The sequence below is a fragment of the Otolemur garnettii genome, unplaced genomic scaffold, assembly GCF_000181295.1.
Source record: "Otolemur garnettii isolate 467f Iridium unplaced genomic scaffold, OtoGar3 scaffold00039, whole genome shotgun sequence".
NCBI lineage: Eukaryota > Metazoa > Chordata > Mammalia > Primates > Galagidae > Otolemur > Otolemur garnettii.
The window spans coordinates 8779189-8793278 of NW_003852434.1; the positions used below are offsets into that span (position 1 = coordinate 8779189).

The following is a 14090-nucleotide window of genomic DNA, read 5'->3' on the forward strand; positions in this document are numbered from 1 at the left end:
ATAAGATGGGACATCAGTCTTCAGTTTCCACTCATTTTCTAACAATTTAGTCCAAGCTACTGCTTTTTTCTGAACCTGAGTTTCATAATGGGCTAAATAATATATAAGCCTAGCAACCATAAAGGTTGTGATTTAAAGTGATCATACTGTATCAGTGACCACCAACCATCATCAATGCATAATCAGGCTGAGAAATGTGACTATTACACCAACAATACACTAAGACCATACTGTACCCTTTCACTGTTCGTTAAGTCACACACAGATGTACATCATTGCCTGTTATAAACTATATAAGGACCATGTAAAGATTTTTATTGCATAAATTAGGAACAGAGAAGATGATGGTCTGTGGCCCCAGAGTTATTTGCAGCAGAGAAAAAAATGTGACATAAATCATCATTCTTATAGCATGCTACTCTGAGAACCTGAAACTTCTCAGCAAGAGGAAATATTGGAAAAGTAGAAAAGTTAATCCAGTGTGCGTAAGGAATTTTTAAATCTTTAACATGCACTTCTCTTATTTAGCTAAGTTTATTTGACACTCACTGACCTGAGAGAGCTTGCTTAAATAAATATTACAATAGGGCTACTTCCTCAGGACGTGAAGTAGGTCTGTTACAAAATCTTAGGGTTATAAGTTTTATAAAGGCAAATACTCAATCTTTTGTGTATACTCCACTACACTTTCAAAAGAGAGGAAAAGTTATATGGATGAGTTAACTTTTACCAGCCGTGTATTACATAATCCTACAGGAATGATTCTAAACACATTCTTAATCATTGACAATTCGGCTGCTGGTTTTATGATTTAACTCTTGTTTGTGTATCAGACGACTCATGTTCACTTTATGTGATGAACACTAGAAGAGAAAGAACAGAGAACAAAAGAAACAAATGAAAAACTATTAAAGTAGAAAATTTATCTTCAAGAGTTTTCTTGAAGTCCACTTATTTAGAAGATAAATTGTTTATGTACTTGTGACATTAATTATCTTAGAATTTTAAGTGTATAATTGGGAGGGTTTTAATAAACAAGTTTCAATTAATCATTAAGATGTGTTCTATTAAGCAGTTTATGCATAATCGCCAAGCCAAAAGTGGGATTTCATCTATTTGAACAGCAACACGTTTTAGCTATTGTCTTCGTGCTGTCTCTAGGACAGTATTTTGTACTTTCAGTTATGTTCAAATCAAGCCCCAAAGGGTCTACATTTATTTCTGCTTTAGAGGTGAAGTGAGACTCAGTGAGGTTAACCATCATAATCAGCTAGTATTAAGCTTTTAGACTAGACTTCACTGATTCTAAGTCTTTATTCTACAATACTATGCAGAAGCCTCATAATACATCAATGCATGAGAAGTCACTGGGAGAAGATGTAAATTAGCAGGAGTGGTGGGGAAGGTAAATGAGTAGCAACCTTCATCTGGAGGTAGGTGCCCATGGGGGCCATCAGAGGAGGGTGGTCTTGAGATCACTATGGAAAGCTAATCAGCCATAATGATCATCCCAGTCTAGACTGAAATTCCGATCAACTGCTCTGTTCAGAGGTATATTTGGTGTCTATTAAAGCCAGTGAATGCCGACATGGCCTACATTTCACATTTATAGAAATTACATTCAACTCCTTAGCACTTGTTTGAACTTGAAGGGAATCACAAAGTATTTATTTGAAAGATATTATTTAATTATTTTTCATGTTCCTTAAATGCTGATGCAAGTAACTTTACCTCCTTTGTATTGTCTTACATGAATATATATGTATTTATTTATTTACACTTTGACTTTTAGATCTCATTTGGGTCTATTAGAAACATGCTGCTAGAAATTCCTGTACATTAATTATCATTAATTGTCCTCATATCAAAATTGAATACATAGGACTCATATTTCCCAATTCCTATGATGCTTCACTAAGAATAAGGTGTTCCACCTCCATCCAGATTAGAACAAGTGCTGCACAAATGACATAGTGGGGCATGGGGGAAGGGGAGACCAGACAGAGAAGGAGGGAGTGAGGGAGGGAAAGGAAAAGAAGAAAAAAAAAAAAAAGAAAAGAAAATAGTGACTAATTCTCACATGAATTGGATTTAATTTTGACGAAAGTACATTACTTAAACATTAAACTGCATCCTGATTTATAAGTGAAATGTGTTTGTAATTTCCCCTTTACAATAATATATTTTCTCCAATTTTAATATCAGATGTATCCAGATTGAACAGAATGATTTTGAAGTATTTCTTCTTTTTCTGTTGTCTATAAGATTTGGCATGATCTGTTTTTTTGAAATTATCTCTTACTTTTATTTACAAATATTAGTTGTCTATTTTTGAGACTTTGGAAAAAAAATAATAAGAAGTTAACTGATGACTCCATATTGAACCTCAGAGTCAAAGCATTCTATAATAGACATACTCTTATTTGACAATGTGAATGTTACTTTCTTTGCATTATTATATTATTGCTTAATATTTCGACACAGCAATCACCTGATTTCTTTTCTGACTGTATTTATCTTCATTTGTTCTTTACAAGGTTTTTGTTTCTAGTCCTTTTCTTAAACATTGTTGTTATTAAATTTTAAACCTTTGTAATTTTGTGAAGGCAAAAAGTGGAAACCTACTAAACACATGTATATGTAAAAAATAAATATAAAAAATTGCTAAAAAATTCCTGTACATATATAAATTTGAGTATAAACTTCTCCAATATGTATGGCTAGCCAGAGAATAGCTGAGTTACAAGATATTTGTAACTTTGAATTTACAAAATAATGCCCATCTGTGGCTGAGTGCTATGCTTTTCTATTTTACTGAAAAGAGCCTGTAATACCACTGTGTCGTGTATCAAGTATCTCTACATATACAGATGTGCTTGTCTTCTCTATTTTATTCTAGTTTGTATTTATCTTCACATCAGTATCACATATTTAATTACTGCATTTATAATAAATATTGATGTCCAGAAGAGGAACCATATCCTCTCTTCTTCAAAATTTCTTTGTTCTTTGTATTACCACAGAGTTTTTTTTTTTAATTTATTGTTTCAGGTTCATTGAAGGTACAAAGAATTAGGTTACACTATTTGCATTTGTTAGTTTTGTCCAGCCTCCGAGAGGTGTGCCACACACCATAAACCCCATCCCCCTCATTCCCCTTCCCGCCCCTAGCCCTGCTCCCACCCTCCCCACCTTGAATTGATTTTAGTTTTTCTCTTATGTGGGAATTATTAGATCCTCTACTGGCTTCATATTAGCATTGAGTACATTGGATTCTTGCTTCTCCATTCTTGTGTGGTATATGTATACCATGGAATATTATTCAGCCATTATGAAAGGTGGAGACTTTACACCTTTTGTATTAACCTGGATAGAATGTGTATTAACCACATTCTTCTTAGTAATGTACCACAGAATTTTTTAACTTCTCAGTTTCCATTTTAGAAAAGCTGTTGTTACGTTTATTTAAATTACCAATTTGTATAGAAAAAATATCTTTACCATATTGTTGCTTCAAACTATGGAGATGCAGATATCGCTCCCTACACACGCCTTTGGAAAGGTCTCTTCATAAGGTTGCATTTCTTTTCCTTCTAAGTCTTATACATACTTTAGATTTACGTCCAGCAACAGGATATTAATGTTAATGTGGAAAGCTTATTTTCATTTTCTTTTGTTGACTGTATATAGAATAAAATAAAATTTGTGTATTATTTTGCATCATGCAATTTTACTAAACCCTCTCTTAATTTTAATTCCCATCCATTAGTTCCCTTTCATTTGACATGAATATACATATATGTGTTATATTTATATATATTTTATTTTTGAGACAGAGTCTCACTTTTGTAATCTTTGATAGAGCACAATGCCGTCAGAGCTCACGGCAACCTCAAACTCCTGTGTTCCTGCGATCTTCTTGTGTCAGCCTTCCCAGTATCTGGGACTACGTGCACTACCCTCAGTGACTGGCTATTTTTCTTTTTTAGAAACGTGGTCTCGCTCTTGCTCACACTGGTCTCAAACTCTGGAGATCAAGCAATTCACCAGCTTCAGCCTCTCAGGGTACGGGGTTCTCACTGGACTGACATGAATATTTTAATTTTCTCACTAGACATTTCACTTCTCTAATTAATCACCAGATTCCTCCCAAACCTGAAACTAAGTAGAGGTTTCTCAAAACTTTTTCTCTTTCATTTTAGATTACAAAAGCAAACAAAACCAAACTGATTAAATAGAATATTTTTGAACAAATTTACATTATAATTATTGTAAATGAAATCAGTCTACCTTTCCTATGTAATAATCAACTGCACAACACCTGCCTGTACATCTTAGCCAAAATACGAAGACTCCTCTGAGACTTCATTCCACATTGCTCACGTCCAGAAGTTCACACTCAGGCAGAGTCCCAGAAGAAAATGAACAGACGCAGTGTTGCGGCTGAGCTACAGGGGACATTTCCAGGGCAGCTGACCCACAGCCTCTGCACTGCCTCTGGGTCTCGCACCACCTCTGCGTCCACACTTCCTCTGCCTCTGCACTGTCTCCGGGTCCCACACCACCTCTGCGTCCTACACCACCTATGCATCCGGCACCACCTCTGCGTCCTACACCACCTCTGCGTCCTGCATGGCCTCAGAGTCCCGCACTGCCCCTGCGTCCTGCACCACTCTGCGTCCAGCATGGCCTCGGAGTCCCGCACTGCCCCTGCGTCCTGCACCACTCTGCGTCCAGCATGGCCTCAGAGTCCCGCACTGCCCCTGCATCCTGCACCCCCTCTGTGCCTCACACTACCTCTGAGTCCAGCATGGTCTCGGAGTCCCGCACTGCCCCTGGTCCAGCACAGCCTCTGCGTCCCACACCACCTCTGCGTCCGGCCCAGCCTCCTGGAGAGGCTTCAGCTCTCAGGCAGCTTTCTCCCTTTGTCTCATCCATAACCATTTCCACCAATGAGAACGTGAATTCACCAACTCCCCAACTTAAGGTTCAAGAACAAGAGGAAAGACGATAGAGAAATGAGGCAGCGCTGAGCAGAAGTTAATGGGGAGTTGAGGGACGCTACGAAAGATGACCAGATGCTGAGAAGGGGAAATGTAAACTCGTCTCCTAATCATGCTACTCCCCACCGCAGAAAAACCGCAACAGCCGGACACCACCAACTAGCCTACTGCTGACCCCGGGAAGGTATAAACAGCACCAACGTGGAAAGCTGTCTCTGAGCTACCCAAGCTGCCAGAAATTGCTGTCTAGAAAAAACAGCCCCCCACTGACAGCATAATCCAGGCGGCTTGATCCCCCAATTTGTGTCATTCATGGGCAAAACAGATTGTAGTCCCATGCAGTTTGAATCTGCGTGAGCACTAACTGACATTGCTTCTGGGACGTCAGAACAGACGGAGGCTGTGGGAGAGGGAGGTGCCACCCCCGCAACCACACAGCCGTGGGCACCGTTCACGCACCATCAGTGAACAAGCTGTGTGGGCTCTAGGAAGCCTTGCAGGTGACCATTCAGTTTGCCCAGACTTGGTTATCAAGTATGGTGCAGCTGACCACTGTTAGCTAGACTAGCTATTCCTGATATGTCCTCTCTATCGTGTGGTTACTCACTTGATCTTACCTGGACACTTTCAATGCTACTTGCAACAAGAATCCTGCACCCATGTAGATGCTGTGGAACAGATTCTTCCCACGTCAGTGTGTCTCCTGAATCAGGATGGTCCAGAGGTATTAGCTGATACCTGCTGGGCTACTTGCTACCTTACTGATGGTCCAAATCAGAGGTTCTCAACCTGTGGGTCTCCACCCCTTTGTAACAATTACAACACATCCTGCATATCAGATATTTACATTACAATTCATAACAGTAGCAAAATTACAGTTATGAAGTACTATGTTTCCTCGAAAATAAGACCTACCCAAAAAATAAGTCCTAGCAGGATTTCTATGCATTTGTTAATATAAGCCTTACCTTGATAATAAAACCTAGTGATGGGCGTGGGTATGCAACCTATCTGCATTTCAGCGTAGAGAGGAAGACATCCCCTGAAAATAAGCCCTAGTGTGTCTTCTTGAGAAAGAATAAATATAAGACAGTGTCTGATTTTCAGGGAAACACAGTAGCAATGAAAATAATTTTATGGTTGGGGGTCACCACAACATAAGGTGGTGTATTAAAGGGTCATGGCTTTAGGAGGCATTAGGAAGATTGAGAACTACTGGTCCTAATGAACAGATTGAAATGGTTGTGAAAACAGGAGGGAGTTGTGCCCCAACTTGCGAAGCTTCCAGGAATTACTGAAAAGCCAACTGTGACTCCCATGCTAAGAGCCATAGGGAATATTGTCACAGGGACAGATGAACAGGCTCATGTTGTAACTGATGCAGGAGCACTCACTGTCTTTCCCACCTGCTGGCCAACCCCCAAACCAACATTCAAAAGGAAGCTACATGGGCCATCTCAAACATCACAGCTGGACCAGATACAGCAAGTTGTGAGTCAGGGATTAGTCCCATTACTCATTGGTGTTCCAAGACTTCAAGGCACAAAAGGAAGCCGTGTGGGCTGTGACCAACTACACAAGTGGTCAAACAGTGGAACAGATTGTATACCTCGTTCACTGTGGCATAACAGAACCACTGATGACCCTTTTAACTGCAAAAGATCCCACATTACTCTAGTTATTCTGGATGGAATTTCAAGTATCTTTCAGGCTGCTAAGAAACTAGGTGAAACTGAGAAAATTAGTATAATGATTAAAGAATGTGGAGGTTTAGATGAAATTGAAGCTCTGTAAAACCATGAACATGAGTCTGTGTACAAGGCTTCATTGAACTTGACTGAGAAGTATTTCTCTGTAGAGGAAAAGACAGATCAAAGTGTATCAGAAACCAGCTCTGAACCCTGTACCTCCCAAGTTCAGGAAGGAACTCCAAGGAAGTTCAACTTTCAGATTGTACGGCCAAAGCACAAAGTTGTTGTGTACTATGTCCGGCATAAGCTTGTGGTACTTTTTCTCTACTAAGAACTCTTTATAAATGTGGTTATTATAGCACTTTGTACAATGAAACTATATTTGAACAGTTCCCTACCGCACATGCTGTATGGAGCCTGTCCTCCAAAAGTTTCTTATTTCTATGTGGAATTTCATATCTTTCTATAAGCAAAGATTAAAGTCCACCCTTTTCTTCAAAAAAATAAAAAGAAACAAAGAAAAGAAATTAAACACTCAAAGAGACTGTGGGAAGAGAATATAATGTAAGGAAGAATATAAAAAAGGGGGATATTAGGAGGGTTAAAGGTCACAAGAGAAGGGGAGATCACAGAGGAGTTAGCCACGGCAGGAAGGCCTTACCACGCCCAACCTACTTGTTACTTTCCCTTTTATGTAATTTTGGCTTAAAAAATGCTACTTTAGATGAAAAAATTAAAATTAAAATGCTGAAAAAAATGTTAAAAAATGCTATTTTAGTATATTTTTCTATCTATATGGTGGGAGCTCGAATTCAGCCTGGGCAATATTGCAGGACCTCATTTCCAAATAGATAAGCAAGCAGTGACCGATTTTAAGTCCTTTCTCTGAGCATCGATTCTGCAAGATGCTCCACCTTCAGTCTCTGAGGGATTATTTTTAAAGATCTAACAGGGAGAAAAAGACAATGGTGCTAAGTCCCAATGTCCCTTCTAAAACTCCCATCTTTTCTTGTAAGCCATTTTCGGTGGCTTTTTTATTTTCTTTTAATTTAATTGAAGCAATGATCCTTAGGAGTGAGATCAGTCAGGATTATATTTAGAGAGATTTATGGTTTAGGAACTTTTATGCTACATGCTGTGATTTCCGTGGAATTTCCAAGAGGTCATAAATTTCTAGTCTAATAAATTTATAATCTCAAGGAGATTACTTGAGGAACGAGACTCATTTATCGGTGAGAAGGCACGTGGATCAAATTTCCACTGAAAAGAAAAATGGCACAACTTTCTCCATTTTTTTTTTTATGTGAAAGAGTTTGTAAATTATCAAATGTATAGTAAAGCTATCAGCATCTCTGGGGAAAACTTCCAGGGACAGAAGCACGCAGAAAAAAGAGGGGAAGTACTAACACACCAGACAGCTGTTCCCTTTCATTTTCTATTTTCAGGAAAACCCAGGTGGGAGTCCTAAGATCCATGATCTCTTAAATCAGTCAGACTTTACTCTTCTGGATGAAAACCTCTGCTTTACTCTGAGGGGACAAAAAGGGTTGACTTCTGTGTGAGCAGGTGTCTCTGAGCTCCTCTTCTTTTGGACATCTGGCCAGTTTCTCTAGTTAATTCTTAAATATGGTAAGTTCAGGTGCTCTTACACTTTGGGGGAAGGAAGGGTGATTAAAGCAGAAATAATGCTCTTTGTCTCTGAATGTGTTTGATCTTACCTGAAAATGCATTGAAATGTAACTTTACATGCATTCTCTTCTGGGAGCAGCTACATCTTTCATCCTGATTTAGGATGGATTTCTGTTCAGTGAAAGCCAGTGACAGAGAGGAGTGCAAGGACAGTGTCCTACTCTTTGGTATGCTTGCCTCCAGAGTCCTCTCTATCTGTGGGAAGCAGGCTCATTACTCCACAGAAAGCTGACACTGGTCGTGAGCAAATGAGGTTTTAGAAAGCTTAATGGATTTAAGTGCCACAGCCTTATGCTGTGTATGCCTAGTCTCTCTCGCTTGTTTTTCTCATTTTTGAAAGAGTCTATGCAAGTGGAGAATTTAATAAAATGAAATTCTGTGAGGCAACTCTTCACCAAACAAGCTATGCCATTAAGGCCTATGAAAATTGTAGATAAATGATTATTATCAGCCAGATGCAGCTGTTCACACCTGTAACCCTAGAACTCTGGGAGGCAGAGGCAGGTGGATTGCTTGAGCTCAGGAGTTCAAGACCAGCCTGAGCAAGAGTGAGATCCCATCTCTACCAAAAAACAAACAAACAAAACAAAAATTAGCAGGCATCATGGCAGGCACCTACAGTCCCTGCTGCTCAGGAGGCTGAGGCATAATTGCTTGAGCCCCCAAATTTAAGGTTGCTGTGAGCTGTGATGCCATGACAATCTACATAAGGGCAACAGAGTGAGACTCTCTCCAAAATAAATGAATAAACAAACATAAATGATTATTATCAACCACCGAGTTTTGAGATGGCTTGACTGCAGTAATAAATAACAAAAATAGAAAATATTATTTATCTCCTTAGCACTACTTATGTGTTATGTTGTTTCCTGTTGTGAATTATCCTTGTACTCACAGAATAAACCATGATGTATGTTTTAATGGAATAAAATATTTAATATTTCCATGTTATATTCATAAGTTGATTTCTATGTTATATCCATAAATAAATTTCTGTATTAGATTTTAAGTGAAGTCAGTAGATAACAATATCTTAAGTAGATTTTTTAAAATTTTTATTTAGTATTTGTTTGTTTTGAGCTGGAGTCTTGCTGTGCCACATAGGCTGGAGTGCAGTGGTGCAATCATAGCTCACTGTAACTTGTAACCACAAGCGTATCTCCTGCCTCAGCCTCCCCAATAGCTAGGACGTATAGCCACAGACCACCAAATCCATCAATTTTTTTTTAAATTTTTTGTAGAGATGGAGTCTTGCTATATTGCTAAGGCTGGTCTTGAACTCTTGGCCTCAAGTGATCCTCCCATATCTGCCTCCCGAAGCACTGGGATTATAGGTGTGAACCACCACACTCCTTTGTAGGGGATAAGATCCTTTTGCTCAAGACATGACAGTTCGCCTCACCATCTACACTCCTTCCATTTTTTAAACTAATGTTCATTGTTCCTACTATGAAAAACATTAAAATCACTTAGCAGTCTCTTTGCCACACTTTTTTGTATCCCTAAATATCAAATTTTGAAATAATATGCCTTTTTCTCCCAGTTATACCTACATTCAGTTAATGAACTTACTCTATTTTCATATACTTTCTGTTATTTTTGGTAGTTCCTATATCTGTATTGTTAGGGCATATAATTATTCTATGCTGTACTATCCCCATTGTATCTTACTCAGTCTTAGTTTCGTAGATAATTCTATATTTAATGTTCACCCTGAGTCCTTTTGTTGACACCACTTTTGTTACCTAAACATTATTTTCTAGTCATTTTTTTCAGGAAGACTGATGAGAATTCTTCTGTGTTCATGGTATTTTTTCACAGTCTTATTGGCTCACATTTTCTTTCCTTGAGTTTTCTAAATGTTACTCTGTTATCTGCTGGCAAGAAACATCTTAAAATCGGATTAACAATACGATTGTGTTTCCCTTATAAGCCTTGAAGGACTTTTTGCCTATATTCCCAGGCAAAAAGGATTTTTTTCCTTTTTCCTCAAATTCTATTTTTCTAAACTATGTCTTGCTATGAGTTCTGTGTTTTTTCCCAGTAAGGTAATGTGCCCTTCCAATATGTCATTTCAGGTCTTTTATTTCAGAAAAGCTTCTTCAAAGTATGATGCTGAGTTTTCCTTTTGTTGTTTACTTGTTCTTGAGACATGGTCTTGCTCTGTCATCCAGGCTGCAGTACAATAGCAGGATCATGGCTCATGACAGCCTCAAACTCCTGGGCCTGAGCAATCCTCCTTCCTCAGCCTCCTGAGTACCTGGTACTTAAAAGTATATCCCCATCCACCACATCTGGCTATTTTTATTAAAAATTTCCTTAATAGAGATGGAATCTTGCTATGTTGCCCAGGCTGGTCTTGAACTCCTGGTCTCAAGCAATTAGCCTCACATAGTTCTGAGATTGCAGACAAGAATCACTGTGCCCAGCCCATAATACTTGGCATTAATTTTATGTTGTTGCCTTGGTTTCCCTCTGTGTGTGTGATTGTGTGTATGCAGAAAACTGTGTGTTAACCATAATGTATATTCTTTACATACCTTCTACTGCTTTTCTTTTTTAACTCTTTATTCTGTGTGATTTAAAATTTTCTCTCCCTTTTATCTTCTTTTGCTCCAAATGCATTGTACATTGCATTTATTTATGCTTGCATTCCTTTTACCTCTCTTCCTTTAACAAATGATTTTTATTTCTAATTTTTCCTATACTCCATTAGCTCTTTTCATGTTGTAACGAGAATCCAACACGTACCTCCTTATTATTAACACTCGTCACAAATCTCCACTTATGACAAATCTCCAAGAAGTTTTCTGATATATTTATTGGAAAAAATCTGCAGATGATACCACACAATTCAACCTGGTTTTGTTCAAGAACAACTCATATAAGAACAACTTATATAAGAACAACTCATTCTAATTGATATCATAGCCAAGTGAAAAAAAAAAGTAGACAAATGCAACATCAATGAAAATGTCTATGATCACTACCTTTTAGCAATTCTTAGCAAACCAGAATGAACCAAGAATGAAAAAGTATTAATAACAACAGGACATAACACAACAGATTGTTTTAGGCCTTAAGATAATTTATGAAAGGAATATAACACATTGTCTGGCACACAGAATATGCTTAGTAAATAACTGTTCTTACTATTATCTTTATAATTTTTAACAAAAAGAATTCTAAGGACAGCTAGTAAATTAAAGTTTTGGGTGATACACTTTGACATTTAAATTCTGTGCCTCTGTTATCCTCACCTGTCTCACCCTGTGCCAGGATGAATGAGATAGGCGAGCATCCCAGCTAGCTAATCAGAAAGAGTCCTTCTAAAATGACTTTTATACAAGGAATTGTTGGACATTGTGGTAGACTGCTTTTTCCAAAGACGGCAGCGATCATATCTCTTATCCTAAGTGCTTTTAGGCATTGTGTTCATGCTGTCTCTCCTGTTAAGAGCAGCTATCTTTTTTTTCTCTCCATGTCTTTGAATCTGATTTCTTTGAAGAATAGAACTCAGGGAAATAACACTGTCCCAGTTCTGGGGTCAGCTTGTAACTGAGTTGACATCTTCTCTCCCTTCCTCTTGGCAATGTGGTCTCTTTGGAAGCCACCTGTCACCAAAGAAAAGCAACTCTACTAGGACCATTGTGCTGTGAAAAGCCTAAGCCATGTGGCAAGGACCTAAAGAATGAGCTGCCACTTGGAGACAGAGAAAGACTGATAAGGAGAGCAGGGAGGCCCCAGAAGGGTGAGTAAGGAGCAATCTTGGAAGCAGGGCCTCCAGCGCCAGCCCTCAGGTCCCACCAACTAGGCAGATGAAAGCTCCCCAGCAAAGCCCTTCCTGAAGTCCTGACCCACACATCAGGGAGCAAAATAACATGGGTACTTAAACAAATGCCAACTCAAAAGACATGCAATGAAATTTATTAAGTGGAATAAAAATTATAAACCTTTTTCTTTATGTCCCAAATAAATGATTTTCACATGTACTAAATGGAGAACAGAAAGCCATATTTTATCTTCATTTCGTGAATGTGCCTATCATTCATAACTAGCTATTCATTCATACATACTTTAAGGATAAAACTACTGGATGTAGCAATAAACTCGTATTCCAGATATATTTACATCTTTGTAAAGACCGCTTTCATGTTAGCAAAACAGTTCCTTTTCTATAAGCCTTTTCTTCTTAATAGTTTCCTTTGTAATATGAACCATACAAAAACTTAAGAGACATAATAGAAGACTTAAAAGTTCAGATAATAGAATAAACCACTCTAGTCCAATGAACAGCATCAAGGTCAAAGCTATTCTAGTTGAGAATCTCACCTGGCAGTTTCAGGATTAGTAGCACAATTACTATCTATCCATAAAAGCATCTAACAGGGCAAGGCCAGGAAAGAAACATTTTCTCTTTTCATTTCCATTTGAGGGCACTCTCTATTTTGGCAAAAAGAAGCTCTGCTTACACTTCCTAATTATACAAGCAATTGTGAATAGCAACCTGAGTTGGTTAGCACCATGCCTCCCACTGAAACTAGTGATAATTTAATACCCTTTATTATTCGAGGTCCCAAGGCAGCATATATTCGTTACATTTCCCCAATAAAAAAAAAAACAAACTATATTCTATTCTTTGATTATTTGTATCTAAAGACATTCTTAAAAGGCATAGAATGTTTGTATTTTAAGTCAATTAATGATTTCAGCTGCTTTAAAAACACTAGAAAGTGCATTACTTACATGTAAAGCTTTTATGCACATAAATTTAAATATTAGTCATGTGAAAAAATTCTTACCTTCAATACTGGAGGAATTATACACATAAATTTCCATATATAAAAACAAAATTCCTTCCAAGGGGGGAAAAAATGCTGCCAGATTTGATCCTATTTGTAGTAGACTTAAAATGTAAGAATTAGAAATAACAGTGTATATTTTATCACAATAGACATATTTTATTTATGTATTTCCCTTTATTTCTATCATGTATTTTGTTTTTAAATTAAAGAACTGTTAAATATCCTTTTACAAGAAATAATTGGATTAGGAAGTCATTTTCTTAAGCATAGGCTGTTAGTCATTTTGACATTGTTGGCTTGCTGTCAGCTGAGAAATCTACTATAAAAAATTGATTGCTACTTACATAATCTAATGTACAGGAAATGCCTTTGTAAGGATCTTTATGCTGCATATTTTATTGTTTAATAAAATGAACAAGTAATTGTAAAAGCTGCACTTACTATGTGATATTCGAAACTCCACAGAGTAAATGATTCAAAAAAAATATTATTGTTCCTCATATACTTCAGTTGAACAGTTTCCATGGTTATCAGAGTTTTGGCTTACACTTGAAGTCCACACCTGACCAAATATTGGCATGAATGTTTCAAAGAGCCCAGCTACCAGCAGTGTGGCCACGTCACTTATCCAGCATTAGCAATATTTTTTTTTAAAGTTTCTTTATCAGCTTTCTGCTAAGTTTGTAAAACCCACCCTTACTAGAAAAGTATAAAAATGCAATAAAAAAAACTCTTCTTATGTTGGTTACAGCATAGTTTTGTATATTAAAAAAAGACAATTTTTGTCCTTCATATTTCATATTTGGAAGTGCATGTGTGTTTCTGTGTGTGAGTTATACCTTTAAATATCTAGAAATATTCTAAGTACCTAGCTACTCTCTAACCATATGGAAAGTTAAATT

General features: G+C 37.6%; 1 protein-coding gene and 1 pseudogene across 1 annotated transcript in view; one reads left to right on the forward strand and one right to left on the reverse strand.

Annotated features, from left to right (window-relative positions):
* CUNH4orf22 (chromosome unknown C4orf22 homolog) overlaps positions 1-14090 on the reverse strand; it is a 486210-nt gene that overhangs the window by 321145 nt on the left and 150975 nt on the right. The gene's annotated exons all lie outside the window — the stretch shown is intronic.
* LOC105887006 lies at positions 4586-7025 on the forward strand (annotated as a pseudogene).